Raw genomic sequence first — 27,494 nt, 5'->3', positions numbered from 1 at the left:
TAGATCAATGGCACGAGAGCGAGGTCACATTAGTCACATACAGTCACGTATGACTAACATAACTAGCATTACCGTGGCTGGGCCGTGACCATTTTCAGCTGCCTGTTTCACTCTTCATCCTCAGCTGGCTCAGAGCAAACATACAGAGACAGTAGAGTTTTCTACATGCCTGTTGATGTTCCCTTTGCCTGCTCATAGCAGGTGAGAGAGAAGTTATTCACCAATTGCAGGAAGGAGATGGAAAACAGAGTCCTTGCATGTTTTAAACAAGACTTGTGGTGGCTTTTGGTTTGGTTGGATTTTTGTTCTTAGCCCTGGTCTACACGGTGGGGGGGGGGGGGGGGGCGGTGGGAATTGATCTAAGTTATGCAACTTCAGCTACGTAAATAACGTAGCTGAAGTCGACGTACTTAGATCTACTCACCGCACCGCGATGAGTCGACTGCTGCCGCTCCCCTGTCGACTCCGCCTGCACCTCTCGCGTCGCTGGAGTACAGGAGTCGATGGGAGAGCGCTCGGGGGTCAATTTATTGCTTCTAGACTAGACACGATAAATCGATCCCCACTGGATCGATCGCTGCCCGTCGATCCAGTGGGTAGTGTAGACATACCCTCAGAGACTAAAGCAGTTTATATATACAGGGTACAACCACAAGTCACACAACTCCCTCCACAGAGTCTATCAGGACCTACGCATCTAGCAGCACACCACTTCTGGCCTGGGTCTCATGAACAGTCAAGGGAGGGCAGATCTCAGGAGCACTCCTTACGCTGCCTAGCACTCACCAGGCAGCATGGGGAGTGCAAAGCAAATGGATTACTGCTGAACTAAGCCGACCATCCCATCCCAGGTGGGACATAAGTAGCCAAGTGCATCTCTTTCCCTCCCAGCAGTCAGCGGAAGTGGAGAGATGCCCGCTACCCTTCCAGCCTCCAGGAGGGGAGAGAGGGAGAGAATTCTTCCCCTTTCACCAACTGGGGCAGGGTCGTGCAGGTGCTATCAGATTCACAGTCAGCTAAATAAGTTAAACTGCGCCCCCGGTTATTAGGGATTTCACAAAGCGTTTGAATGATGCTGTTTTTGCTTTGTGGCGGTAGCCTGGGATGCAGACCCCAGCCATCTGGGATGTTGGACTCACTCTGCAGTCAGCTTAATAGGAAAAAAAAAGGAGACGTCAGTAATCCTGACCATATATTTTTTATACATAGCAAAATAAATATACAAGCCAAAAATACCTTTCTGGAGGTCCAAAGCACCTCAGACTCTAGTCTGATTGGTTGGGTTAGTAATAGCCTACTCCTCCCCCGGTCGTCCAATGTTAAACTTCTGGGGACCCCTTCAGAGCTGCGCCATCAGTTCCAGAATGCATGGCTTTGGGAGACAATACTGTTGACTTGCCAAGCCTCCCGGCACGCTGTCCCAATGCACTCGAGTCAGGCAGCAAACTGAGCCTTCACCACTAGGGAAGGGGTTGCTGTAGCACCTCCTCTTCCAATTGTCCTGCTGCTACTGTGGTATTGGGGACGCTGAGCCTCCCAGACAGTCTGGGTAGGGGGTTGTGAGGCTCTTGTTCTGAACAGCCAGGTGGGACCAGACAGGGGAAAAAATAAAAGTACGAAATGATCCCCGAACACCACAACTGAGGATGATTCACCATCAACGAGTGATGCGATCTGGAGCCCCATGTGTTGCAAAGGAATCCCTTTTGCTTCAGTAACTGTCCCGAACACAGCAGCTGGCAGTAAGGATACTGCCCTGTTTGGGGCGATTATCTCAGCATCCTTTATAAAAACAATATGACAGTAATCAAGCCATGATTGCTTAGTGGCTCTTTATGCTGCCACTGAATGACAAAGTGCCTCTACAGCTGGTAAAGGTTGAGTTCCTCTTCTCCAACCGGTGTCAAGAGTGAGAGAGGAGGACTAGTTGTGTAACAGTAAATTATGCTGCACGTTACACCCAACCCTGATATTCTGTTTTAACTATTTTGCACACATTCAGGGAGGTAAGGAAGAAGAGAGAGGGAATAGGACTCTTCGGGTATCCAGCAAATATAATCATGAGCAATCAGGAAAAGACAATAAAGAACTAATTTATTACATAAAAGGCTGTCGGATACACACACCTGACTAAGGACCTAATCTTGAGGATTTCAGCATAACATACCAGGGCCAGATTCTGATCTTACAGGTACTGGTGTAAAACTGACATAGCTCCATTAACTTCAGCATGAATCTTCCCTATTTAAACCAATGCAAGACCAGACTCAGGTCCTTAACCTCCCTCTTAAACAGAATGCAAGTTTTTCCAGGCTAGTATCGTACCACCCAGTGTCAGGGATGTTCAGTCTCTCTAGTGATTTCCCCTTCTTAGTATGGATCTCTTGGCCAGGAGATTCTTGTCTCAAATACCCAACGCCTTGCTAAATTACTGGCTGCTTTGATCGGTGATCAATGATTTGCAGCGGAGGATGCTAAGTGGAATAATTGCATTTGAGTTTACACAGAACAAAGACGTCTAGAAATCAACAGCTTCCAAACCCATCAACCTGATCAGAGCCAGCCCTAGAAATCTTCAGAAGTTGTTATAGCTCAGACCCTCACGGGCTTTTTTCATCTAAAAAACAAAAACAAAGAACCCCCGAAGATCCCTTCCCCAGCCCCCATCCTTGCAGTCAGTAAGAGCATTTGGTGCAGAAGTGATTGCACTGGGCGGTTCCATTTATTTACAAATGGAGTCTGTGAACTGGACCAGCCGGTACAGCCAATGTAGACGGAGGATTCCCCATTACAAGATTATTAATAAATAGGAACTTGTTCTCCTTTCTCCTTCCTCACATTGGGCAAGAGTCCCAGGCCTTTTCTGACTGTTCATGCTACTTCGGTGAGCCTTCTGGAGCACAGAAAGGCACCTCTGTCACTTCTCATAACAGCCCTAGAAACTGCCAGCGGTCCACTTCAAACAGCGCCCCGGGTGGTAGCCCAGTTAATGACACCCAGCAGTGACTGGCTGACACTAGCCATCCAGTCTCTGGCTCCCTGGTGTTAACCCACCCCTAAGAGTGCCTCAGACCACATGAGCTAGCCTGCCTTACTCCTAGCACTGCCCTGAATGACACTCAGAACAAGTCTGGTGCATTTCGGAATCTGGATAGAGTGTTTAAGGCCATAAGAGCAGCCATACTGGGTCAGACCAAAGGTCCATCTAGCCCAGTTTCCTGTCTTCCAACAGTGCTTCAAAGGGAATGAACCGAACAGGTAATCATCAAGTGAGCCATCCATTGCCCATTCCTAGCTTCTGGCAAACAGAGACAAGAGACACCCTCCCTGCAACTCAGAGCAACCTAAACACCAAAGATGTTTTATTTAATAAATTGATTTTTTTTAAATAGCCATTTCAGTCTTATTCATACTTAAACTCCAATAGTTTGGTCAAAAGGACAAAGGAAGGAGCAAATGATCTGGGCTTTGGTTCCCAGTTTGGCAGGACAGATGCTCGCCTTTGTATTCCCACTAGAAGGAGAAGAGTAGAACTAGCACAAAAACAGCTGTTTTGTCATCATTTCTTGGGTCCAACAGAAGTGAGTAAGGCACAGATGTGGTCACGGTGACCATCTTCTTGGTGCCTCTGACTCTTTCGAGATTCACCCTGAAGCAGTTCATAGCCAGCCTCCCTGCGTTTTACACCTCCAGCCAGTCACGCCCTAAAAGAGTGATTTTGTTTGAAACAGCCTGCCGAATGTGTCCCAGGAAGCACCGAATCGATCAGTCACAACGCAGACGTGTTTTGAGACCCGTGCACAACCCGGCGTGTTGAGACAGTGAATCCGCGCTTCCTTTGGAAAAGCCAGCACCACTCAAGAACAGTGGGTAATCTGACTGATGCAGCACTAATCCACCTTAGCTTCCTCAGGAACCACGCACAGCTCGCGTTATGTGGGAAAGGATAGGGCCCTAATCTTGAAGTCTTTTCAGAGTTAGCACTTACTTCCCTCGACAATGATTAACGGCCTTAGGACCTGTGCGATTTGGCTGTTGTAGGAGATCTAAGGCCTGGTCTACACTGGAGGGAGGGGGGGGAAATTAAGATACGCAACTTCAGCTACAAGAATAGCGTAGCTGAAGTCGACGTATCTTAGATTGAATTAAAATCACTTACTTCGCATCCTCGCGGCACGGGATCGACGGCCGCCGCTCCCCCGTCGACTTTGCTTCCGCCTCTCGCCGAGCTGGAGTTCAGCAGTCGACGGGAGAGCGATCGGGGATAGATTTATCGTGTCTACACTACACGTGATAAATCGATCCCTGATAGATCGATCGCTACCCGCCGATCCGGCGGGTAGTGTAGACATACCCTAATTCTATGAAAACTGCATTTTGCTGAAAGGGCTTAGTAATAAAGCGTCCAACCCCCGACAGCCCTCGCTCAGATAAGATTCCTTGCACAGCCAGAAGGAATTTGGTCTGGGTAAAGGCTGTTGGTCTTGCCACTCTAGCAATAAGCAAATGAAATACAGAGTATTAACTGAACAAGGCTTCAAGCTAAGAGGGTCTTTCTGAAATGTTGTAGCCTTCCCCCATCCCCGCCCATCTCATATGAGTTCTACCGTGGGCTGCGATCCCAGCAATTCTCATAAGCGACGCACAGCTGGGCCAAGTTAGCACTCAACAGGAGAGCTCCAAGGCAAGCCTAGCTTGTTGCAGGAAGTGGTGCTGGTGACTCAGTTTTAGTCAGTGTTGAACCACTGCCCAGCACGGTGCTCAGAAGCACATTTAGGATGAGGCATAACATTGAGGTACCTGAATGCATATGGCCATAGGACAATCTGATGGCATTTTAATAAGAGCAGGAGTGTCAGCTCCAGCATCCCGGGGAACTGCTAACGTAGATAATTTACGTTCACCCCTACCTAAAATGTCCGGTGTAGTTTCAGTTAAATAAATTGTTCTTCAGTTCCTGTCCTTAAACTGTCAGTCAGGGATGCTTTGCACTGCCATACGCCACCCTGGAAATGGCTGGATTACTGGGACAGTTGGGGCTGACTGCCATGGAGGAAGGACATACGCTGCCCGCTCCAGCCAAGGTTCAGCAGAAGCCTGCAACCTGAGCAATCCCAGCTGCAGGAGCACTCCTGCAGTCACTAGGCAGCCCAACCCGGTGGGTGAGGAGATGCAAGGAGAAGGATTAGCTGTGGTCCTGCTCAGACATTTGCTGCACCCCTGGGGTGGAGTAGCATGTATATACCAGGGGGCTCCTGGAAACATTGCACCCTCTTGAGGCACATTGCTCCGGGAGCTCCCCTAGGAGGGATATCACATCCACCCCAGGGCTGTACCTGGGAGGCACAAGGAGCCATGGGCTTCAGGAGAATAGGGAGCTCTAATGACTAGTGGCTGCAATTCCAGCTACTCCCACTCTGTTCAGTCAGCAGCCCTGCATGAGTGTCTGTCCCCAGGAAGAATGAGGAGTACTTGTGGCACCTTAGAGACTAGCAAATTTATTTGAGCATAAGCTTTCGTGGGCTAAAATCCACTTCATCGGATGCATGCAGTGGAGAATGCAGTAGGAAGATATATATACACAGAGAACATGAAAAAATGGGTGTTGCCATCCCCACTATAATGAGATTAATCAATTAAGGTGGGCTATTATCAGCAGGAGAAAAAAAACTTTTGTAGTGATAATCAGGATGGCCCATTTCCAACAGTTGGCAAGAAGGTGTGAGTAACAGTAGGGGGAAAAATTAGCATGGGGAAATAGTTTTACTTTGTGTAATGACCCATCCACTCCTAGTCTTTATTCAAGCCTAATTTAATGGTGTCCAGTTTGCAAATTAATTCCAATTCAGCAGTTTCTCATTGGAGTCTGTTTTGAAGGTTTTGTTGTTGGAGTATTGCGACTTTTAGGTCTGTCATTGAGTGACCAGGGAGGTTGAAGTGTTCTCCGACTGGTTTTTGAATATTAGAATTCTTGACGGCTGATTTGTGTCCATTTATTCTTTTGCGTAGAGACTGTCCGGTTTGGCCAAAGTACATGGCAGAGGAGCATTGCTGGCACATGACGGCGTATATCACATTGGTGGAAGGAAGAACCCACCCACTGCAGAGCAGCAGCAGCTCTGGATACTTGTGGCTTGTATTCTAGTGGGGGTTAAAGTCCTCATAGAATGATCAGTCCTTGAATAAGAATTAAAAAGACCATTGTGTGCTGGGTTTAAGGGGCTGGGGTTTCACATACTCTAGGAAAAGCTCCAGATGTTAGGATCCCTGTCCCTCCTTAGAGATACAAAACCTGCACGTTAGGGTGAACTAACGCACCCTTCCTCCCAGCACCAGTGTTGCCATCTGTGCAGTTCCGTTATCCCTCAGGGATGGAAGTGAAAGGGTGGGGGGGCGCTATCTAAGAGGGGAGCAGAAGTGGCCACTGAAGCTTTGAATGGGTATTTGCTTGGGGACCCATCCACAAACCGCTATGATCCCTTGCCCACATACCACGGTTAGGAGCCGTTGGAGTGTTTAGTGCATTGGCATCCCCCTGTACAAGGCACAGGCGTGGGGGAGGGGTAATAATTAGGGTAGCAGGGAGTGGCGCCGGTGCTGCTCACTAGTAGCAATTGGAGGACATTAAAGAAAGTCTGCCTAACTTTTCCCTATCAGAAAACTCACCGGCCGGAAGCGTAGAACGCACCAGTCGGGACGTTAGATCTGCACCAGAAGCATGCGGCTGGGGACAACCCTGCACTGCACGGGGTGAGTGGGAAGGTGGCCCAGGTCCTCCAGTGTTTGTGGTGTTTGGGGGTGATGTGTGGAGGGGGCTGAGTCCAACAGGGTTCACAGAAGCAGAGCTGGGTTCCCCAGGTGAGCAGTGCTCGGCGGGGAGGATGATTTGGGAGGCTGGTTTTTGGAAAAGCTGGACCAGAGCTCCTGGTTATCGTATGACAATGCACGCAGTGTCCCCTCAGCCTTGCCAGAAACCAGCACTATGATTGGCAAGAGCTGGCAGCCTCAGCTGCGAGACCACTGGTTGAATGAGACCAGACCGCTCTGACCCCTGGACCGGCAAACACTCCCCCTACACATGCTGCTGCACCAGTGCTGTGCTCAGAAGATTTCAGGCTCCGGGGTGATTGTGACCCCATAGTCTTCATAGTGATATTATGATCTGGTTATGACATAATTGAGGCATTTTGTACAAGACAGGTCATGTGAGGTGTCATTGGAAAAGTTATGATTTGCTGACTGTGATTATCCTATTTGTATGCATGTATCATTTTTGTATCTAAAGTTATGAATATTGACTATGTATCTGTCTTTCAAATGTGCTTACTCTGGTTGACACCCACAACTAGCCTTTCAGGTACAACAATGACAAGACAATGGACCCTGGAAGAACTTAACCTTCCTGGAAATGTTCCAGGCAGCCTGTAAGTAATGGCTGCTATGACTCGACAAGGTATGCAAGGGTATGTGACCAGGCCACATGACTCTGGACTCCATCTTGGGCTGTTTGTATTTTTTCCACAAACTGGTCTGGGAACCAAGTTTAAAACAAAGGGTTCCCACGCCCTAGGCTAAAACTATATAAGGCAAGGAGTGTACATAAGGCAGGGTGTTCTTCACTCCCCACACAAGAAGACACCCGAGGAACAAAGACTGAACTGGGGGAAGTGCTGGACCCAGGCTAAAGGAATTTCTAGCCTGTCTATGAAAACCTGGGATCCCAACCTGCAAAGCAAATGCAGCTTGTCCCTTACAAATCTGCAAGCCTGCTTATACCATCTCTTGGGGTGAGAAACTGCTAATTTATATCCTATCTAGTATGTGAAACAAATGAAAACAAAGCTTATTTGCTAGGTAATCTGCTTTGATCTGTTTGCTGTCCCTTATAATCACTTAATTAGGGCTGTCAAGTGATTAAAAACCATTAACCATGATTAATCATGCTGCTAAACAATAATAGAATACTATTTATATAAATATAGTGGATGTTTTCTACATTCTCAAATATATTGATGTCAATTACAACAGAATACAAACTGTACAGTTCTCATTTTTTATTATAAATATTTGCACTGTAAAAATAAAATAGTATTTTTCAATTCACTTAATACAAGTACTGAAGTGCAATCTCTATCATTAAAGTCGAACTTACAAATGTAGAATTATGTACAAAAAATAACTGCATTCAAAAAGAAAACAAGGTAAAACCTTAGAGCCTACAATTCCACTCAGTCCAACTTGTTTGTCTGAGTGACTGAGTGAACAAGAAGTTTGTTTACAGGCGCAGGAAATAATGCTGCCTGCTTCTTGTTTATAATGTCACCTGAAAGTGAGAACAGGTGTTTGCACGGCCCTGTTGTAGCCGGCGTTGCAAGATATTTACATGCCAGATGCGCTAAAGGTTCATATGTCCCTTCATGCTTCAACCGCCATTCCAGGGGACATGCGTCCATGATGACAGGTTCTGCTTGATAATGATTCAAAGCAATGCAGACCAACGCATTGTTAATTTTCATCATCTGAGTCAGATGCCACCAGCAGAAGGTTGATTTTCTTTTTTGCTGGTTTGGGTTCTGTAGTTTCTGCATCAGAGTTTTGCTCTTTTAAGACTTCCAAAAGCATGCTCTGCACCCTGTCCCTGTCAGATTTTGGAAGGCACTTCAGATTCTTAAACCTGGGATTGAGTGCTGTAGCTATCTTTAGAAATCTCACATTGGTACCTTCTTTGCGTTTTGTCAAATCTGCAGTGAAAGTGTTCTTAATACAAACAACATGTGTTGGTCATCATCCGAGACTGTTATAACATGAAATATACGGCAGAATGTGGGTAAAACACAGAGCAGGAGATATACAATTCTCCCCCAAGAAGTTCGGTCACAAATTTAATTAACACTTATTTTAACGAGCGTCATAAGCATGGAAGCATGTCCTCTGGAATGGTGGCTAAAGCATGAAGGGGCAAACAAATGTTTAGCATATCTGGCATGTAAATACCTTGCAATGCCAGCTACAAAAGTGCCATGCAAACATCTGTTCTCACTTTCAGGTGACATTGTAAATAAGAAGCAGGCAGCATTATCTCCTGTAAATGTAAACAAACTTGTTTCTCTTAATGATTGGCTGAACAAGAAGTAAGACTGAGTGGACTTGTAGGCTCTAAAGTTTTACATTGTTTTCTTTTTGAGTGCAGTTATGTAACAAACAAAAAAATCTACATTTGTAAGTTGCGCTTTCATGATAAAGAGATTGTATGAGGTGAATTGTATGAGGTTAATTGAAAAAAATACTATTTCTTTTGTTTATCATTTTGACAGTGCAAATATCTGTAATAAATATTAAGTGAACACTATACACTTTGTATTCTGGTGTAATTGAAATTAATATATTTGAAAATGTAGGAAAAACATCCAAAATATTTAAATTTCAATTGGTATTCTATTGTTTAACAGTGTGCTTAAAACGGCAATTAATCGTGATTTGAGTTAATTGTGTGAGTTAACTGCAATTAATCAATCGATTTTTAAATAGGACTATCTTTTGTAGTTAATAAACTTGTTTTATGTTTTAAGTTAAACCCAGTGTGCCTTTAAGTGAAGTGTCTGGGGAAAAAATCTCAGCTTGGTTTAACACAGGCTTGTTGCATTTCCCCTCCACATTGATGGGGAGGTGAACTGGATAATAAATTCCTACTGGTTGGGGTTTTGGCCAGGGCAGGATGGTACAGCTCTGGGAAGCTGGTGGATATTTTGGCTGTAGCCTCTCTATTGTTGGTTTATGCAGTGGCTGGTCAGAGATCCTGCATGTGAACCTGCCTGTGTGAATGCTGGAGGCAGTGTAGGTCCAGGAGCGAGTCTGCAATTTGTCACAGCAGCACAGTGTGAGAGGGAGCCCAGGCTGGTGGGTCAGAGGGCTCAGTGGTACCCCAGTTCGAGGTGGCACCCCCGGGGGCAACCCATCACAGTGGTCCTTTCCAGAACACCAAAACTCATCATAAAATACTATTTAAAACCCCAGCCCCAGACGTGCCATTCAGACTGTAGGGATGTCTCCTGCTGGGTGACTATTTGTTAAGGGCTGAGAGTGCTTGGTGCTGTACGATCCTCGCAGATCCTAGAGTATGGCAGACACCCAATGCACGGGAGACCCAGAGGGGAGTTTCAGTTGTCTCTGGCTCACTGCCTCTCCTTACAGGGACCTTTGTTCCTCTCTCTTGCCTGCTCCTGAGGATGCAGCATGAACAGACCCCTCAGAACCCCACGTTTTCTGCAGTAAAACCGCTCCCACCCCACCCCGCAAACACATCAAAACAACCAACCACTAGTTTTGTGGATGCCGTTACCATGGAAACGTGGCTCTGGAGATGCTCCTCCTGACAGTGCCAGAGCCCCTGCTGTCTCTCCAGGTGGGTATTTTCCTCAGGCTGCTTTACCGCCACGTAACCGGAGCCCGGATATCACATGCTTCTAATTGCCAGACTCCATGGGCTCTTACAGAAGGTCGTTTAGGAGACAATGGGCTATCGACAATCAGCCGCTGGATTATCTTCCCTGAACTCCACAGAGGAAACCAGGCATCTTGTTTCACGTCTCACCCTCCATGCCCTCACACCCCAGAGGCTGTCAGAAAGAGCAAAGGTTGCCCACAACGGAGAGGAAGGGCAGCTGACTGGTGCCTCAGAAGTTTGAGATCAATCCTACTCCCTCTTCCTCCACCGCCATTCTTGTCCCACAGGGCCTGAATGGGTTGACACAAGCTCCTCGGGATGGGTGGTATCTTCCCAGGTGTTTGTACAGTGCCCAGCTCAGTGGGGCCTTGAGCAGGGCCTCTGGGCACTAAAGTAATATACATAATAATTCGTTGTCCCATGCATGGAACAGGCTTCTCAAGAAGTGCATCTTTTACTCCCAGTCCTGGCTTCCTATTCAGAATATCCTTCTTCCCATGTTACTTCTTGTAACCATGAATCGATCATGTGAACCTGTGTTTTCCAAAAGAGGCCTAGGAGACACTGCCTAGGACTGGAAGTTAGGATTCCTGGCTATGCCACCAACATACTGTGAGAGCCTGGGCAAGTTGTTTCACTCCTCTGGGCCTCCGTTTCCTCCCTCATCCATAAAGTGAGGATAAATACCAACCTCGCATGGATGGGAATGAGCAGGTCAGACAGCACGACTTTCCAGCAGTTCTCTGATGGGCCCCATCAGTTTCTAAATTAGGGTGACCAGACAGCAAATGTGAAAAATCGGGACGGGGGTGGAGGGTAATAGGAGCCTACATAAGAAAAAGACCCAAAAATCGGGACTGTCCCTATAAAATCAGGACATCTGGTCGCCCTATTCTAAACAGGAGATTGAGGGGCAAACAGATGTCTTATCCCCAGGCTATGAACCCTGATGGTCCTGTTGCCTCCAGAGGCATTTTGGCCAAGCGATCTGCATAGTCACAGATCAGCTGGGAACAATTGCCCCTCCTCTAGTCCAGGTCCAGTTGGGGCATGCTATGTTTGGAGAGGCTGCATACATGGTATAATCATGAAATTTGCCCTATGCTTTTAGTTCCATGTACTTCTCTGTACAAACCGCGTGATTAGAACAGCATGAAAGTTACTATTTTAAACAAGTCAGAAATGAAGGCTACCCTAGCACTGCTAGCTCTCATCATTATCTGTGAGGTATCTATGGTTTTTATGCAGCGTCCAAACATTTAAAACTTGGATGCCTAAAACTTAGGTTCCTAAATCCATGCTTGGGCACCTAAATAAGTAGCCTGATTTGTCAGGGGCGCTGAACACTTACAAATCCCACTGATTTCAGTGGGATTTGCAGGTGCTCATCACCTTGGGAAGAAAAAGAACCAGCCCATTGCCTATGGATTTAGGAGTCTAAGTTTGCCCTTCCTCTACTTCGCTTGAAAACTCTGGCTAACCACAGTACATCCTGTTTATATACAGAACATGCATTTAATACCCTAAACAGCAATAGATTAAAGATTGATTAAACAAACGAGTAGAAAGTGTGACACGCACGACGTAGTTAAGTCGACGTGACGGTGAGCACCTTGGAACTTGGTTTCCTGAGCCTTTCCTCTATTTCTCCCCCACACACAATTATGGGGGAGGGATAGTTCAGTGGTTTGAGCATTAGCCTACTAAACCCAGGGTTGTGAGTTCAATCCTTGAGGGGGCCATTTAGGGATCTGGGGCAAAAATCTGTCTGGGGATTAGTCCTGCTTTGAGCAGGGGGTTGGACTAGATGACCTCCTGAGGTCCCTTCCAACCCTGATATTCTATGATTAGTTGCCTCCTTTCTCCCAATTTAAGTCACTTCAATGTATTTTAATTTGGGGGAGGGGCTTCCCTTTAAAATAAGGTGATGGGCCTGGGGTTGAGATTGGGAAGGAAAAAGGAAAGCTAAAGAGTATCACACAGTTGGGGCCCAGTCCTGGGAGCTGGTGCTGAGCAACTTCTCCTCTGAGCCCCTTTCAGAAGCACATCACATCTTTCAAATTCAAGAGCATCTGCCCAAATCCTGCTGTCTTTACTCACTCGGCCAAGGCTCTGGTGGACTTCGGTAGGTGCTGCGGTGGTTCAGCACCTTGGTGAAAGTTAGGCCACTTATTTAAGGACCCAAACTTTTACACAACCACGTCTGAAGATTTCATCTTTGATGCCTAAAGATTTTCCACACTGCAAGCTTTGAGCAGGGTGTCCATCTCCCAGGAGCACAGTCGGCGAATCACAGTCTGCCTGTCCACCAGGGTCAGAGAAACACCCCCACATACCAATAGGCAGCTTCACATCATGGTCAAGCCTGGGGCTTCTCATGCTATTTTGCCAAAAACGAGGCCTTGATTGTGCTCCGAAGCACTTCTGGGCTTCAGCCCGGTGCCATGGGGGTCTAGAAATTCCTCTGGCCTGCAGCGAGGAAGACACCAGCGTCCAAAGCAAGCAACCCTTATCAGATAGGAACAGTGGCCTCAGCAGCTGCTAAAGAGGAGGCCAGGCAGTGAAAGAGTTAGGAACCAAGCTCAGTCCCTGGACCAGCCTCAGAGGCAGCACTCTCATCTCCAAAAAGCATCCTGTATCTCTTCCCCCAATGGTTTCATCCCAGCCCAGCCACCAGTGACAGAGGAAAGAAGCTCTGAGCAGGGGTCCTCATGGAATTTGCCTTCCCTAGTGGGTTCTTTCACAAGATGGGACCGTGTGGGCTATGGACAGCAAATGGACTGCAATTGGACATCTGTTAAATGTTCGACGTAACAAACTCTTACCAAGTGTTCAGTCTAATCCTTAAGCACCTTTCAGAATATCATACAATCTTTATGCACAGTTCAGGGAGCACCAGCTCTTCGTGTCCTTTCAATTCTCATCTGAAACCATCTCCTTTCTCCCTTGCCTGCACATCTTAATTTCACTCGCTCAGCTATTACACCCATAGAGTGGGATAATGTGTATTATTTATCTCTGTAACCGAGCCAACTAGAACACCATGCTTTGCTACTCCATTATTTATTTAGTTCTCTACAGCACTTTAAGAGGCACAGTTTGTATGAAAGATACTTTTAGGAGATATGAGAAAATTCTAATTATATAACTTCCCACCACCACCACCTTTTGGGCCCCAATCCTGCTCCGATTAAAGTTAACTGCAGAACTCCAACAGATTTCGATGAAAGCAGGATCAGGCCCCCGTGTAAGAATGGCTGCTATTCCTCTTCGGAGTCAAGTTCATGCCAGCTCGTGTGGAGATATGCTAGCTGTGCCCGAGACTCAACTGAGATCACCAATCTTTGGACCCAAGCTAGATTTGCTCAAGGAACATTGTTGCTAAGATTCGCTTTGCTAAGATTCAGTTCTTCTAGCAATCTTAGAGATGGGCGAGACCATGGGCCTATGGGTCTTGTGTTCCCAGGGTACCGCAAGCCCTGGGTAATAAGAGACCCCTCCCCATCTTCAGCCTGAACCCAGATCAGCTGGAAAAGCAGAAAGAAAGAGATTTGCCCTATGGGCTGTGGAGCTGCCTTGTCTGCAAACACATGTATTAAACAATTGTCACGAGAGTGGAAAAGGTGACTAGCTTCAATCCACAGTTATTCTACACTGAATGATCGAGACCATAACATCCTCATATTGCTCACGCACTAGGGACAAGCCAGAACCAAAGCCCTGAATCCAACCAGCCCTGAGCTTTATGGTAGCATGGTCCAGTGGCTAGGGCCTGCACGGAGAGTTAGGAGACATAGGCTCTGTTCCCAATGCTGCCACCAACATGCTGAGTGTCTCTGGGCCAGTCACTTCCCCCCTCTGTACCTGTTTCCCCTCTTGCCCTTTGTCTGTTTAGGTTATTGGTGTTTAGGGCAAAGTCTTATGGGCATGTACAGCACCTGCTACAACAGGCCCCTAATCTCAAGTGGAATCTCAAGGTGCTACTGTAATACAGCTAATAGATGCTGAATCTGCAACTCCAACTCATCTACTAGTGATGGGAGACCCTCTAAAGGTCTGGTTTACAGGAACACCTCTCCCCCGCCCCCAAGACCCTTCTCCACATATTCAGCCCCCTGGGGTTATACAACAACAAAGCTTCCTCCCGCTCTTTTGAGGCTGTGGCTTCAGCTGCTTCCGAGACAGGAAGTGCCGAAACAGGCACAGAGATGGAAAATTGGTTTTGTTTTGTTTTTGTTTATTTCTAGTTAACCTAAGAAGCCCCAAAACATTGGTTCTGTGCACGTTTGATTTGTCATTACTAATGTCTACATGCTTTGCACGCTGATTGTGCCTTTCATGGGGGATTTCGAAGCTTCTCTCACAAACAATACACTAAGCTTTGTACAGTGCCCCTGTGAGGTCAGCAAGTATGATCCTCTTTTCACAGAAAGGGTGACCAAGAAGACACAGGCCCCAAGGTCACAGAGCAAGTCCTCGCTCATAGTCCTTTGCTCGAACCCCTCCACACATGGCCTCTCAGAACACCCTGCCTGAGGAAAAGTTTGGGTCATGTCATTAACTCTTTCCATTCCCCCCCCCATTCCTCCTCTCCCCACCCCCCAACAATCTGTCCAGGCCACACCTTTACTGGATACCAGCCACGTGCCACGCATGGTTAATGGACTTTGGTGGGATGGTCAACCCCAGCACTTGAGCCGTGCTTAAAGTGCTTTATCATAATCTCAGCAGCATTGTAGAGATGCACCCTTAGTAACTTGGCTGTAGTTTTTAGGGTGGTTTTTTTTGCTGGGTCTGTGAACACCCACCCAGGGAGCGGAATGGGCGGGGGGAGGAAATCAGATGCTCCCCCTTAATTTGGCCACAGGCTTTGTGCATTCTAGCACCTATTTCCCCCATCCTCACTGCAGTTATGTGGCTGCACCTCTGTCACCGTCTTCCATCAACCTGCTTCAGTAGCGTATTCTCTCATGCCTTGGAATGTGTTAACGCCACCAGTGTGTTATATTCTGCACCTGTGTCTCCTCTCACCTCACACCCGTGTAGCTCCACTGAGCGATTCCTGAATTACACCCACGTAAAGTGGGAAGAAAGTCAGGATCTGTGCGCTGCTGTAGTGCCAGTCTCTAAGAAAACCCAATCCAAATAACACTTAAAGATTCCCTGCAAGACACTCCCTGGAGGCTCCGGCAGGGAAAGGTATGTAATTTACACCAGGCTAGCTGTAGATGAGAAATGAAGTCTAATCAAAATAAGAATCACTCCTTCGTGTAACCTTCCCCGTGCCACTTCCTATGTAGATTGACTTCTCTGAATATTATTCATATGTTAAGGGAGAGAGATGCTGATGCATTTCAGAGGCAGTAAGTAATAATGAGGCCAGGCTGCAAACAGATGGGCTAACAGGATAAATCCTCTCTCCGTTGATTTTATTTTATTAGCGGTATTATTGCAGGCCTTTAAAAAGGCAGATTGCAATTTCCTCTCTCAAGGGGAATACTCTAATCTGCATCGTAAGGTGTAGCTACAGAGAAACCAGTGTGGAAGAAAATGAGGCCTATTGGTTACAGCACAAGACCAGGAGTCAGCAGGCTTGGGTTCTGTTCCTGACTTTGCCACTACTGTTGGCTCACCATGGGGCCGTGAGGAAGCCACCTCCCCATTTCACAGAAGGATAAATGGAGGCAGAGAGAGAAAGATGATGCTTACCTGGAAATTGAAAGGTCTAACTATGTGACATGGAGAAGACACTCAGCCAAAAGATACTACACAAAGGCCCACTGCTCCCCGCTGCCCCATAGCCCATGACTAACATTGAGAAGTAGTTCTATTACAGGAGGATCTGATTGTGCTGCTATTAAGGCTGCCTGATGCTTTCATTTTAAGACCCTGTTTTCAGTTGCTTATAACTTTGCCAAACATTGGCCATTTCAGCTGAAATTATTCGCTCCCGGTGTTTGCCTCAAGCTGAATTAAGGTTGCATGGGGAAGCTTAATTCTGTTACTTCCTAACTTTTGAGTGCTTAGTATTGCAATCTGAATCATTCCCTTTTAACGTATTTTGGTGTATTATAAAGTAGGAGGCACCCAGCTGCTCGGACGGGGCCCCCGGCAGTTCTCACACTAATCTTAAGTCTCTCTCCGGAATCTCATCTTTGTATTTTCATTGTCTTTCTCCCTTTCACTCATTCTCTGTCCCTCACACTGTTCTTCTCATACATATTGTGTGCAAACTAGGCATGGAAATCAGTCTATGGGCGGGTTTGGACACAGGTTTTCGTTTTGAAGACTCAACTTAAACACCTTAAACCCACCCTTAACGGCCTATTAACATTACCTCCCTGACTTCTCTCCCCTTTGGAAAGGTCCTGCTGCTTTCACTACACTGTCTCCTCCTCTGTCCAACCTGCAGGGAACTGAATTGGTTTTGTTGTTAAAGTGACAGCAACCAATCTATTATTGTTTGCTGTCCTTTACCTCTTCTCTTTGTTTAAGGCAATGCACAGTGACTCTACACACCGGCAATCACCGGGAACTGAACTTAGGCACTCTAAAAAGACACAGCTCTCGACCTCTTGAATTAGAAGATAAATCTTTTTACACACAAGTAGCAAGCTACTACAGTTGCTGGTACCAGCCACTAGGGGACACAATCCCATATCCCCATTCAGTGTCAGGGTCCAGTCCTTAGCCGTATAATGGGCTTAGACGTGAAGGACCAATGCTCAATATGCCCCACCATGGCATATTGTGGGTTTGCTAGGAACTGTGAAGTGGCAGAAACCTGGTTCAAACTCACTGAGGGCAGAGGCAGCGAGAAGCCCTGGAGTGCACTGCTGTGAGTCTCCCTAAAAAAATATGCTCTAGCTCAACCTTAAGATATGAGCTTGGTGCTGGAATTACTGGGTGAAATGTTTAGGCTTGTGTTATGCAGGATGTCAGACTAGATGATCATAATGGTCCCTTCTGGCCTTAAATCTATGCACACTAAGACTGTTTATTCCATCAACAGGAGACACTGAGTGCAGCCTGAGGGAGGCAGATAATAATCCACTTGACCTCTCCAGTAGGTGTCCTAGGGACAAACATACTGCTTTTTCTAAAGCACATGCTTTTGTTTGCATTAGCACAGGTGCCTCCAAACTGCAGAGTCAAGAGCACAAAGACTGGAGTGCACAGAGGGCAAAGTCCTGATGAAAGAGATTGTCATTGTAAGAGACCTGGAGTCATGGAGGTAATTAGAAATGAGAAATCAAAACACAATACCGAGTGCCAACCTTCTTGCCAGCTCCCTAAGACCTCCCCAACTTGGGCACGTGCCATGCCCTTCCCATCAGATCATTCCAAGAAAGGAGAGGTCATGAGGGGCACATGATATCACATGACACCAGGCCAGGCAGATCCGGTTACACCATTTCCCTGCACTTGCAGATACAGAGACTCATTTATGAGCAGGAGGCAACTCCATGGACCTCAGGGCGCTCACCCCAGGGATGATGAACTGGGTGGAAAATCTCTGGGTGGATGGCACTGTAGTTTGTTCCATTTACGTTGGCAACCGAGTAGCTGGAAATACTGATCTCAGCTTGGTTTAACCCCAGGTTTAGCACTGTCCGAAAGCATGAATCGCTAAGAAATCCTGCAGGAGGGAGAGGTGAGCTACAGGAGATGAGGAACAGAAAGAATCTTCTTAACCCAGATGAGGAGCCACCTCCACTGAGGAGGGCTTGAATAAGACTGTGTTAATCACCAACGGACTGCTTTGCCAGGGCTCCTGAGAGATGATTACCAAGCTCCCCCAACAACAAAACCAGCTTCTCACAATGAGACCGCTCTTCCTTAGCCACAAAGTGGGACTAGCCCCGGCTATTATTATTAGGATGAAGGCTGCTACTTTCAAGGTCTTTCACAGAAGATAAAACCCTAAAACCTGCTGGTTCTGTCTCTGCCCCTTCAGGGAAACAGGCCCCAGACGCAGGGACATCAGCTCCTCTTCACCGCAAAGTCCCCCGTCTCAGCAGCTCAGCAGGCAACCCCGAGTTCTATTCCTGGCGCTTCAACTGCCTTGTTGTGTGGGCAAACCATTTCAGCTCTCTGTCAGACAGGGATAACGATGCTTATTTACCTGCCTTGTAACAGCAGCAGCACCATGGTGATTATTAGTTGATATTAATAGAGTGCTTTAAAGAAACCAGATTAGCAGAACCTGCTATGAAGCACCACTTCCAAGTGGGAGAGGTGGGCTAGAAATGCTAAGGGTGGAGGGGAAATTGTTCACCAGAAGACACTGGTGCTTTCCCCTAGAAAGGAGCCGGAATAAGAGAGTTAGCGGGCCAAATTCAGAGTCAGCCAAGTTAATGGGGTTGCACCAGGGTTCATACCAGATCTGTTCATGCCTGCAGCAGGCTCCCTTTGAATCCTTTGCACTCCTTCCCTGATCGCCTGAAACAGCTGAGAAACAATGTTCTCTGCACCCCTCCCCTGCGCACACCACTTGCAACGTGGGGCCAACCATGCCTAATGGTCCACTAAAGAATACTGAAAAGACTATTGAGGGAAGAAGGTGCCTCGGGGGTGGCCCTTCTAGTGCTGCACTATCCACTTAAAATATTCTCTAGGGCACTGCTGATCCTGCCAGTTGGAGGACCCATGGTTTGGTGACGTGGAGCCCTGTCCAGCAGCAAGTGAACTCACACTCAGGACTTGTGTCGCCCAGGACACCAAACAGCCATGACTTTGGGTCACTGACAGCCTGACCTACGTTTGCACCACTGGCCTGCAAGAGAACATCTCTATAGCCCAGAGAAGTAATCCCCCCAAACCACCCGTGTTCTTTAGCTTTAAGGCTCTCAATAGACCCCTTAATCTGTCAGTGCCCGGGTGTGGGACAGACACCCATCTTGCAATGGCACAGGGCTTGTTGCCACCGCATGAGCAATATTTTCCAGCGCTTTGGTTTCCTGCTTCTGTATTTGAGAGGCCAGTTTGATGCAAATAGACAGGACGCAACAGCCGCTTTCTGCAGCATGGAGTTAGAGGGGCACCTAAAATGCAGGGTGTGTCACCAACGGAGGGGCAGCTCTCCCTAACCTGCTCACAGTGCTGTAGTACAGTTCACACCAGACTGCAGTTTTATCCCTTGTGAGCATACAAGAGATCAGCCAGAGGCCCAGGCTTAGTCTCTGCGGCAGGTTTTCTAACCCTAACCCTGACAAGGCTCGGGGGGGTTCCCAAGGCAGCCCCCTTTGCCAGTGTAAAGGTTTTCATCAGACATATCAACAGTTCCAGCAGGAGAAGGTTGCTGTTTCCCCAGACTTCAGGGAGATGCCCCATGCTCCTTCATGCCGCCATTTCACTCCCCAGCCTGAGAGCGAGCTACTTCCTGTCAGAGGGCAACCTTGACTGAAGCATCTTACAGCAGCAGGCCACAGCATAACACACACACACACACCCCTTCCTCAGTTTCCCCTCTCAGGTAACCCAAGGGCTCCAGACCATGCTCTCTTGCCCCTTCGTTGGGGCTGGTTTATTACAAGAACGCACTGTAAATAGTACAAAAACTCAGTCCCAAAACATAGTCCGTTTGTCACCCCTGCACAAGTCACATCTGCCCTCAGCCATTGATGAGACAGCCTGCATTCCAGCGCCTTCTGCCACACCTGGTCCGTTGGTCAGTCCTCTCTATCCCTCTGCCAGGGCAGCCATCCCACTGGAGAGCAAACCCACTCTTCCCAGTGGGCACCCCCACAGCCTCGCTGCTGGGAGCTGATCCTCACCAGGGGAGCATCCCTTAGTCCCCCACCCCTCTCACTGTTCCCTGAGCCCAACTCTCCAGCAAGGAGACCGCAACAAGTAGCCCCTCTGGCCTATGCTACTCCCCTCTCTGGCCCTTGGCTTCTGCTTTCCGGCTCCGAGCCAGCAAGTAGCTCCCTCTGCTGCTGCTCCTGCTCCCCCCCCCCCTTCAGCCCTGGCTCGAGGAGGTCTGTCAGCAAACCCCTCTTGCTGCTGTCCTTACCTTTAGCCTTCCCCCAAGAAATACCTCCTGGCTCTGGCAGCTCTCACCTGCCCCTCCTCCTGACTCTGATTCACCAGGTCGCTCGGTCTGTCTGTATCACCAGGGAGGTAGGTGGCTCCATCCATCTCTCTCTGGTTCCCAGGTGCTGCCCTGCCCTCTTAAGAGAGCAAATGGGAACACCTGGGCTACTACCGGGGAGCTGGACCTACTTCATTTATTGGGTCCAACCACCCCATGACATTTCCGCCAGCCATGTCCCCCTGACATGTGCCCCATACAGATAATTCCACTGACCACATCTCTCCGCAAACCTGCACTGCCTTCCCCACCCCCATGGGGGTTCCCCCAGGCACTGCGCACACCCCTCCTTGTAGAAACACTCCTGCATATGACGCTCCCTCCAGAGACTCAGTCCACCACATTCCCCATACACCCCACTAAGGAGAGACTGCTGCTGACCACTTCTCCTATACCCCTCCACACCCCTAAAGAGGCACTGCCTTCCGAGTCTCCTGTGCCTCCCAGAGACTCCAGCTGACCACATTCCTCCTCACCCCGGTCACTGTCCCATCCGGGAACTCCCATTCGCACAGGTCCCTTTGCCTGCGCCCACCTCCGACAGACTCCAGACTCTTCCAGCACACTGCTTCCCATGATTCTCCTTCCAAGATGTCAGTTTTTCAGAGGGTTCCCCGCCCCCACACCACAAATGTAGCAGCTTGCATTCCCCCCATTCCCTCTAGCCCAAGATACATTTGTTGTTTCCTTCCCATATCTCTAAGGCCTCTGGGCCCCTTTGTATTATTTCTCTCTGGCCTCAATGTTTGCAAGACCTCCCAGTTCAGGAACCTCAGCAAAGCTGATTAATATGCTCTTTCCTCTACTGCTTATTGCTCACAGTTATCAGTCTCCCTCTGGACGTTTCGGCTTTTAATTAAATAGTCTTAATATTTGCTCCATTATTTTACTAGGGAAGGAAGTTAGGCTTACCAGAGGCTAACTGGCAAGATCGCATCTTCTCTCCTTTCTAGACAGTCAGTGGCACATTTGCTTTTCTTTAGTCCTCTCCTTTCTCCTCCGTTCTCCGTCCTTTCCCAGAAATACTCAGCAGGAGCAGCACAGCAAGCTCGGTAGTTCCTTCCCCACTCACTCCGCCCAGCAAGTCGCCATGACCTGTGGGTTTGACAGTCACACCTTTTCCAGGTAGTCCCCTTACCGGCTTTCCCAGCTACAGCTATTTGCAGCAGTTTATTACTCCCTGGTTTTCTTTTTTTTTAATGGTTAAAGGACATTTATAAACGCTTCTCCTCCTAATTCTTTTTAACAGCCTGCTGCCTGGGTGCCCTCCAGTCACTGAGTCAGCCCCGCTTGGCTGTTTCTGTAGCACCCCCTTACTACAATATCTAAGCTCTGCTGGTATCCCATTGGTAGCATCTGGCACCTACATGCCCCCCCTCTACTTCTAAGTGGCAACTTCCACACCTGTTGCTTATAGGCATGTTCTTGTCCTTACGCTCCCTAAGACTCACTGGCAATGTTCTGTGACTGCCTCTTCCCAGCTACCACAGGCAACTTCCTACAGCTACATCCCCATCCACTGAGATGCTCCCTGACAACCTGCTATGACTCCATTCTCTCTCTGACTCCCAGCAGCCCTTGCACCCACCCTCACCTTTCATTGGTATTTTGCGCTCAGCTTTGCCCTGTAGGCCTGCACTGAACACTTCCTTCCCATGTTACCCGCTCCAAATCAGCAACTTCCTGCACCAATGAGCCCTCCAAAATCACCGTGGCGACTTCCTGCATGTGTGACCCTCCCAAAATCACCCTGGCGACTTCCTGCACCTGTGGACAAAGTCCTCCTCACACATCTGCCAGACATCCCATGAAATCTGTCTGCAATTGCTCTTCTGTCCTAGATCTTGTTATATCTATTCCTTTCCTTCCCACTCAGAGACATGTCCACCACCCCCTTGGCTCTTTCTGGGGCACAGCACCTCCCAATTTTCATTCTGAAACCAAGTGTTGAGGGGCAGGGGGTCTAGAGAGTCTGGTATAATTTATACCTCCTTCACACCTCCTCAGGGCCTAATACCACCCTCAGTTCCTTGTGGGTGACTCCATTTGACTTCCTCTAGTTTCTCCACTGACCGGAGGTCAAACTGAGTTCCAGGGGGAGGGAAAGTACCCCTACCCTGAGGTTAGACTGGTACTAAGGGACTGCAAAGCAGCCATATTGCCTCCCCGTTGAATACCTCTGGCAGACATAAAGCTGGCATTTTAGGGGACGTGCCAGAGGGGGCATGTCAGAGGACCGAGGAGGCATCCCCGAGGACAATCCTATACCTCAGCTATTCTCAGGTGGCACAGTAGCTCATTGCAGCTAAGACACAAGTGAGGGCAGCTTGCCAATGGAGAAAGGATGGTTCTGTGATTAGGGCACTAGACTAGTGCTTGGGAGTCCTAGATTAAGTTCCCTGACCTACCATAGTCCTCCTGTGTGAGGCACAAGCTTCTTTGTGCCTCAGTTCCCCGTCTATACCATGAGATAATAGCACTGCCCTGCGTCAGAAGCAGTGCCGCCGGATTAAAGAATTCTGGGGCCTTGTGCTCTATGGAAACTGCCCCCACACACACTGGACTCGTGAGGCTGTGACCTGGCACGTGGGGTCACAGTGCCACTCAGGTTTGGCCTGGTCACCCCTCGTTCATGACAGAGGGGCAGGCCAGCCAAATTTGAGTGGTGGTGTAGCCTGAAAAAAACAACAGGGAGACCGGTGGCACCTTAAAGACTAACAGATTTATTTGGGCATAAGCTTGTAGTCTGGCACGCTGGGTCACAGCGCCACTGTTTTTCTTTTTTTCTGGTGGTCGGCCTCCCCCCCCCGAGATGGGGGCCCTGGGCAAATGCACTGAATGCACCTTGGTTAATCCAGGCCAGCTCACAGGTGTGTTGTGAGGATACATATATTATAGATCCTGTCCTGAAGCGCTTTGAGATCTACTGTTGAAAAGTGCCATATGAGAGGTAGGTATTCGTATCCCTGAGCCCAACCCTGAATAAAGAAGGGGCAGCCCCAATGGGTCCCTTAGACTCCACAGGCTACATTCGTCCCTGGCTAACTCAAGTGAAGATTGAAGTTGCACCAGGGATGAATTTGGCCACATTAGACTCTCTCATACCCACTGCCTGAAGCATAACTTTACAACCCCTTCCACAGCACCTCTGCAAGTGGCCAAACAGGTTTTGCCATCGGCTGCCCAGGGTGCAGGCTCAGACCCTATGTTTGCCTGCAATTGCACCATTTGATAGCAGCTATCTCAGAACTGCAGATGAGAGATTTCACTCGCTTTTACCAGAGAAACTCTGCAGCCAGGTGCATGTCCCCCTGTGCTAGGACGTGCTGTCATTAACATTGCCTTATTCCACACAGCAGGCTTTGGGATAGTTTTTACAATGTTCTTTTTTTTTTTTCCTTCCCAAACAGGCAGGTTTTATAAACCAGAGCAGCTGTTCCAAGGGTGAGGGGAGAAGGGACTGTACAGTCTCCAGTCTGAGATGACAGCTCCACTCAGCAGGAAGTTGCTTTTATTAAAATATTTTTTTGAAAGCATCCATCATGCCTTTTGCAGAACCTAGGCTACCATGGACACTGCATTCTTCTCAGCTGGCTTGGGGTTTGCACAGATTTCAGGGCTTGCATTTATTTTACAAATCTCAGTTCTCTCTTCCAAAGAACATTTCTAAGATTCTTGATTTCCCCAAGCACAGTCAATACTCAATTTCCCTGCACAAAGCAACTGCTGTTTGCAAAATGCCAAGCACCAGTGTTGAGCGCTTTACAACTAATCAGTAGTAGCAATAATAACTATTATTTTTAACGCTGTGAGCTGTGCCAATGGAGGTGGTTCTTTTGTGGTGTGTGAAATACACTTCTCAAGGTGTGATTAATTTTTATGGTCATAAGCATAAGGCAGAAGCATCCAAACTTTGCAACACCGAGGGATGTGTTGGCAATTAGCCAGCAGCCCTTGGGCATCACCTCATTTGCATGTAAATTTACATACATTTAACTTAAAAAAAAATCCACATGCCACCATAATATTTATATCGTTGCTGGCAGGTGAATAGAAACTACTTGGTGTTTTAGTTCAGCGGCTGCTATACACAAACTGCAGGTGACTGGTTTTGTCTTCATGTATGTAAAGGGAAAGGGCAGCTGCAGGACCCCACGAGTGTTTGACCCAAGAGCTACGCTTTAGGGTCCCTGATCTAAGAGAAATATTTTGTGACTAATAATTATATTTATAGACTAATAATTAATTTAACTTCCCAGGAACAACTGTGCATTGTTAGTCTGAGCTATTCCACAACAGCTGTGCTGCACCCCAGAAATGGCTGCATTTCAGTGCTGGATGACATGTTATTTTATATATGTCTGACCTAACTCACAAGACCCTTGTGAGGCTTAAGCTAGGGCCCAATCCTGCACATCCTTATTTGTGTGAATAAGCTTTACTTATGCTTGTTGTCCTATTAAAATCAATGGAATTGCTCGCATCAGTGCGTATTGCTAGTGTGAATGAGAATTTGCAGGATTGGGCCCTTCATGTTTGCCAAGTACTTTGAGATCCTCAGATGAAAGGCAAATGTGATGGATAGCCTGATCCTGTAATGGGCTTCACCTGGGCACAGAGGTCCACCTGCACAGAACTCATTAATGAATTGGGTCTACAGTTCACATCTTTCAGTGGGTGCGGGATTGGGCTCTATTATTCTTAGGTCTGATTGTGCCTGACTTGTGGTGAGTGTGCCAGGAAGTCATTTTCTCCCTCTCTCTCTCTCTTTTCATTCTGGCTGCAGCTGCTTCTTTCATTTCTCTCTCTCTCTTTTTTTTAAATCAATAATTTACAAGAGTTTGTAAAGAATTCCCCTTAGAAGCAAGGCTGGGGGTGAGGGGTGTCTTTTAAGTTGTCAGCCAGAATCCACCAAGATTTACATTTATTGCAAGTATTCAATTAATTGTGTTTGAATAATGCAGCCCTTGATGCTCAATCAATGAGAGGGATTATAGATTCTCTCATCATCTTTAGAGCTTAATATCCTCCCTTTCTATATTTACTGTTGCTCAGACATATTTTCACAATATGTTCTACACTTGGCATAATTTCCTGCCAATTAACATGCTTCCAGATTCCAAAGTGCATCCTTTACAGATGTTTACATTCACATTTTCCATTTAAAGATGCCTGTGACACGGAAGTGTCCACAAAGCTAGCTGACACTGCCTCCTCACCACTGACACAATTGCTTTTGTGCTATTATAGTAATATTTTAATGCCATCTCCTGAAAAACAACCATCAGAGCCTTTCAACCACCAATTGACAAACCTACTCAGCTTGAGAATAGGAGCTCTTTGTTCGCGTTCCACAGCCATCCCCTCTGCATAATCCTCTCACAGTGTATTGTCCACAATGAAAAAAGGCTACACAACAGAAACCACTCACACAATTGTTAGAGAGAGAGAGAGAAAAGAAAGAAAAGGGGAGAGGGAATAAATAGAATTAAGAAAATATATTTTTCAAATATATAAAAAAGAGAGAGACACTTTGCAGTGATCAGTAGTTTTGGAGGCAGGATAATATTTTGTCCCCCTTTGTTCCCACGCTGCCCCTACCTCTCAAATGTCCCTGTTTTGAAGGAGGCCACTCGTCTTAAGTCTAAAGGTACCTACAGCTGCACAGATCAGACATGTCCTCACTTTTAGTCTTGAAAGTTATTTACATTGTTTTTTTTTGTTTTTTAATCAGAAAGCTGAGGCTATAGAAAGAGTTTATTACACTGAAGTGATGAATCCCACGGCATGGAAAGTTTTTTGCATGGATTATTTTGTGTCCCCCTCATTTGGGGCCTCGCTCACCTGTTGCATCCCACAGTCAGGCACTCGCAGATTGAGAGATGCCCCTCTTAGCTCTTCTTGTTGAAATTACGATCTTCTTAACGCCACCCTCTGTAAATTTCGCTTCCTAGCTGGGGCAGTTCTTTGGTGAAAGGAGGGATCTCAAACATGGCATTACACATACACACAAAACCCCCAACCTCAGTAAATATGAATTCCTATTAACAACACAACCTAGCTGGCACAGAGTGCTTTTCCTCCATTGATCTCACCCTGCGGCACCAGCCACTACAATAATGACCCATTTGTAGGCATCTTCGTGTTTTATTATTTATATAGTGGTAGGATCTAGTAGCCAACCAGAGTGGGGCCCCACTGCATTAGGTGGTGTACAAACCTATCAGGAACCATTGCAAATAACAACTCAATTCACATGCGAGAGTTGGATCCATGCACCTTTGTAGGGCTATTGTTATTATTCTAGAATTATGCTTCTTAGTATCAATTGCCATTGTTCAGTGACTAGCACTCCTGAGTTACCCTCCTTGGCCCTTTTGCCCTGGCTGTTACATCTGTCTCAGCCACTCCCAGCCCTCATATCGCTCCGTTCAATGTTATGACACCAGATCTCAAAAGTCTTACCAACAGCCCCAGCAATGCTCCCGGAAGCATTGGATTGTGAGTTCTGGTAAGAATCCAGGAAAGCCTCTTGCTGGCAAAGCTGGGAAGAGAAGTTGTGCTGGTTTTGCAAAACCAAAAACAGGAACCGTTTGGATCCAGGTGCCTTTTAATCTGAGCCCCCTCCCTCCCCTCGGCCCAAGGTCAGGGAAGGGGAGCTGGTGAGTGGCTCTGCTTTGGCCCAGCTCTAGTAATAATCCAGGCAAACACACTCTTCCTCCATCCCCCAGCCCTTTCTCCTTCACCTTCAATATCAGAGGCTCCAGCAGCAGGCACGTTATTGTTCGACCCACTTGGCAACTGTTGGAAGCTAGGGACAGCACGTTAAAGCATGGTCAGGTTTCCTCGGCAGTGAAGGGGCCAGGGGGAGAAAGCACAAGGATTCTGAGGGGTTTTTTTGTCTTTCAAGTAAATCCTTCTCCTTGCCAGTGGTGAGTTTTTGTTTGTTTGTTTTTC

The sequence above is a fragment of the Terrapene carolina genome, unplaced genomic scaffold (assembly GCF_002925995.2).
Source record: "Terrapene carolina triunguis isolate 2854851 unplaced genomic scaffold, T_m_triunguis-2.0 Scaffold714, whole genome shotgun sequence".
Classification (NCBI taxonomy): domain Eukaryota; kingdom Metazoa; phylum Chordata; order Testudines; family Emydidae; genus Terrapene; species Terrapene triunguis.
The sequence above is the reverse complement of the archived record's forward strand: the minus strand, read 5'-3'. Positions refer to the sequence as shown.